The following is a 4,837-nucleotide window of genomic DNA, read 5'->3' as shown; positions in this document are numbered from 1 at the left end:
TGACTAGGTAATGAACTTAAAGCAGGTCAATTCTTGAAAACATTATTATTGACCAGATCTTATATATTGTTGAAGTATAATAACGATTCTCTATTTTAATTAGTCGTTAAAACAAGTTGTATTAGACTAAATTAAACTGGTAAAAGTTTATCGCTGAGATGAAGGTTTCTTTTTAAACTCCACTATGAAAAAAAGACAGGTGAAATTCTGGAAATGGCTTTTTTTGTTTTAAAGTATTTTCTAGATAGATTCACTTTTGTATATGCTCAAACAAATGTTAATTTTTTTTCCTACTCTGAGGCTGTTCGGAATTGAAACTGCTTCAAGCGACGCAAATCGCGTAACACGCACCTTACTTTTAATATAGAGGAACAAAACTAAGTCATTTGGTGGAATGTCAAGTAAGAACAAAGAATGAATCATTAATTCAGTGCTTTTACGAAACAAGAAATAAACAGTTTGCTGTGCTGAATGGGAACTTGCGTAATCGTGACAAAGAATTATTCGAAAATTGATTTATTTTATGCAATGTCAAAATCGAATTGTTGGATAGCACTCAGCACTTACAATCCTTTGATCTTCTAAAATTAGGTTGACACATATCTGGTATAGCCAAAGAAACAAGAAATCATTTGTTTCTCAGCCTTCTTCGAACGAACAGTTATTGTCGATTCTGACTCAGTTTGAAACACGCAACCAATGGATTGCTTTCTAGTTACAAGTATGAATAGACTCAAGTTTCGTATCCTGTAACGATGTACAACTTTATCAATACTAAATTTGAAGGAAAATCCCCTAAGAGAAAGTAGAGATAGTGCTTAGTAAGAGATTTAACACTACAGTGGTCGCGCGGATCACTATTGTGATCCAGGGGTATATCTTGCGTTGCCGCTACGAGTTGATAGAACGCTTGACCTTAGGCAGCCATGTACCTTCCCCCCACATCATGTGGAACAGACCAGTGATGTCACAACCTTCCTGTTTGCAAAAGTGCGTTTACCGGGTGGTCGATTTTGTACTTAAACGGACTACATTTTTTAAACTTGGCCCATTTTGGTTTTTGATATAATTGGGTTTATCTTCTACATGGTGCGTATATTTAGTGTTTAAAATGTCAGAACGAGACCGTGAACAGATACGTAAGTGGTTAAATGAAACAGAGAGTGACTGTGACAGCATTGTTGGTATAGAAGATCCAGACGAAGTAGAGGAAGGCTTCTTGATTGATACTGAAGCTTCTTATAAATTCGAAAGTAATGGAGATCAACAAAACGAAGAATCAGAGGCTGCAGCAGTACCCCCACTACCTGCAGAAGTAGCAGAAGATATTCCAGTAGAAGCAAGACCTACAGGAGAACCTCAACTACCTACTCTTCATTTACGTGAGTTTTACATAGGTAGGGAAAAAGGTAAGAAAAGAGAGCCAACCCACTGGTATTTGAATCCTCAACTGCCATGTACTTCTGGAGCTCCATATGTCAATTTAATACCTCCCTTTCAGGCACCTGGCCCTCATGGTGCTGCTAAAAATGCTCTTACACCTATTGGAGCGTTTGCTTGCCTCATTGACAATAAAATGAACAAGTTTTGTTATACGTTTGTTATATGTGTTGTTAAAATTGCAAAAAGTCGTATAAATAAGTGTGTTTTTCTTTAAATAATAAAAAAATATTAATAAAATGTGCGTTATACTTTGCTTTATACTCTGCACCCACCATACGATAACAGTACTATAAATATAACTGTGTGTAAAATAAATTAAGCTGTTCCCGGCGGGAGCTCATGTGGTTCGGATTCCACGTTAATTAGTAGGTCCACGTCTCATATAGCCTCGATGCTGAACGGGACGTAAAACTCAAAATCAATCAATCATTCAATAAATTAAGCTGTGGATCACAATAGTGATCCGCGCGACCAAATACGTAATCTGAAAAGCGCGACCACTGCAGTGTTAATCTGTGATGGAATTAAAACTGCAATTATACAAATTAAATTGGATTAGACACGCTAAATTCATTAATCAAAATGTATGAGGTGCAAGTAACATAATAGAAATGATTTACTGTTCCTCAGCCATGATGCAGTTAAAGAATCCTTAAATAAGCTGGAAAGGGGTGAAACACAATTTTGGAACAGTGCTTATGTGTTTCAGGTTCAGTTGACAGATGCTCGAATCCTCTAGTATGGGCGTCGATTTATCCTTTTCTTACGAGATCATGAAAGAGCTATGTTCCTCCAGAAAGGTTATGACCCCTAGTCAAGGTGATGACTCGTAGTCAGTTCTATGCTTATTTCCTGTTTCTTCTGTGTTGTCCACCTCAACATAAAGTTGTAAGAATTGATGAAATGAAAGTGATGAGTTATGCTGAGATAATAATGGCTGAGATTATTTTCAGAAAGCAGACAGAAACTAGGAAAAAGAAAGAATACTACTTATCAGTTTCGAAAAGGTGGAAAAATAAAAAGTCTGAAATATTTTTATTTTAGTTACAAACACATAATGACGATTCAATTCATAAAGATTGCGTGCAGGAAGAATCCAAAATAAGCACAAAGTTTCGTTGTGACCTAATTTCGCTAAAGTACACCAAATTTAACTTACCTTGGTTGAATTTTTTTAGCATATCTTCACACCAATTAACACATGCCTGTCCTGCCCCTTATAAAGTACATTCATTTTCATAGTGACATATTTTACTCGTAAATTTTGCAAATCTTGGTTCCTATATTGTTCATTCCACTACTCCACTTTTTGTTGTGCTTGTTAGTTAATATGTGAATATATTTTTTTTGCAGTTTAAGAATATGGGAACAGTATTTTAGAGTGGCATATATATATGGTTCAAGTCTACTGATCAAAGAAAGAGCAACATCTAAAGAATTTATTTACAGATGTAGCGCCGTAACTTTAATTAAAGTAATATGACAAAAATAACATAATGTAGATATCATCATAATGAAATTTGTCATGTTGGATGTAATTACACAGCACATCGCAAAGTATTTTAAGGTCACATTCCTTGTAAATAAGGCTTTCTGCAGCGTCTTCTGTGACCTGACCTTGTTACTATTTACCTGTCTTTGATTAGTACCGTATGAACTTCCTAAATAATTGAACTGTAATGCTGGTTAAAAACAGTGCTACACTAAAAACAGTGGACAGCTTGGTTTTCTGAGTGAGAAACTTGTATTTCTGGAAAACAAACTTTTGTATACTACTCAACATTTACAGTATTTCGATCTTTTAGAGCTACAGTTACCTCATCTCCAGTATAACCAAAGAAACAGACAATCATTTGCTTTTCAGCATTCGTAAAACGAACAACTTTCGTTGGTTTGGCAAAGCTTGAAACACCCAACTAGTGGATTCATGTTTAGTTTCAGATTCGTATCAACAGACGCAACTTCGTTCCTTATAACAACCTTGTACACCAAATGTGAGTTTCCTCGGTTTGAGTACTTCTTTACACCAATTGACACGAGCCTGTTTTTGAGCTTCGGTCAAGTTATGTGGGATCCAACAGCTTACAAGTTTCCATATGTTCTGGTAACCATACAAAATCTATGTATTACTTTCATGACAATGTTCAAGGGAACCTGAATCTCATGGTATTTATATCACATGACAAACTCTCAATCATTTCACTCACAGTATCAACAGTATTCTCAAAAGCAGAAGTAGATGACAATCTTCACAAAATTTACATCTAAGAAATGTGCGACCACGTTGGAATTCGGAAACCTAACTGCATACAGTCTTCTTGGATAATGATTTATCACCAAAAGCCAAATGAAGTCGTTGGATATATTAGTCAGTGTTAAATTAAATTTGGAATAATAAAAACCATTGCCAAAAGTCTTTATGAGAAATTTTCATTTCTCAAACGAAACTACTTCTTCAAACTACTGTGAAAAATAAACGAATTGGTTTAAACGTACAATCAAACACGATATAAATGTAGAAACATTTATTTTTTCGAGTTTTACAATACTCGAATACTAGCGCCACTGTTATAAAGATAACCAAGAAAGTTCTATCGCTTTTCACTCACCACTCCCCGTCAGCACAGAAGACCTTCTGCCAACGTTCTGGAAGGTCATGGATTTCCTCGCGGTAGAACTTGGTGGGCCGTGAAGTTAAGGTTTCAAGTGCATTTTTCACTTTTACTAGGGATTTGAACTGGCGTCCTCTAAGATGATTGTCCAAGGAATGGAACAGCTGATACGAAATGTCCGGGGAGTATGGCGGTTGCAACAGAGTTTCCCATCCAAGGCGTAGAAAGGTGTCCCGGGTCGTTTGAGGCACGTGGGGCTTAGGGCTGTTTTGTAACAGTAAGACCCCTTTGTGATTCAGAAGTCCTGGCTCCAGAGTTTTGAGTTATTCTTGAACACGGCTCAACTGCTGACAGTACACAGTTGCATTAATGCTCTGACCAGCTGGAAGCACATCCAGATGCATGATGCCGCGAGCAATCCACCAATCACACGGGAAAACCTTCTTCTGGTGCAGTGCTGGTTTCGGCTGTTTTGGAATCGGTTCATTGGATGCTAACCAATGATGGCGCCGTGGAGCTTCGTACAGGACCCACTTCTCATCACATGTGAACACCCCGTCAAGAAATTGAATCTTCCTCAGACGAGACAGCAAAGAAACACAGGTGTCTGCTCACGTTCCTTTCTGGCCCGGAGTCAAATCATGTGGGACCCATCGACCCAACTTGTAGCGCTTCCCAAGTTGGTGGAGGTGCTTTCGAATGGTTTCTCCACTCACACGGAATTGTAGTCCCAGTTCCTCACATATCTGGCCACTGTTCGCCTCAATTGTTGTTTGAAGATC

This window comes from Thermobia domestica, unplaced genomic scaffold, assembly GCF_964235325.1.
Source record: "Thermobia domestica unplaced genomic scaffold, izTheDome1.hap1.1 HAP1_SCAFFOLD_1073, whole genome shotgun sequence".
Classification (NCBI taxonomy): Eukaryota; Metazoa; Arthropoda; class Insecta; order Zygentoma; family Lepismatidae; genus Thermobia; species Thermobia domestica.
The sequence above is the reverse complement of the archived record's forward strand: the minus strand, read 5'-3'. Positions refer to the sequence as shown.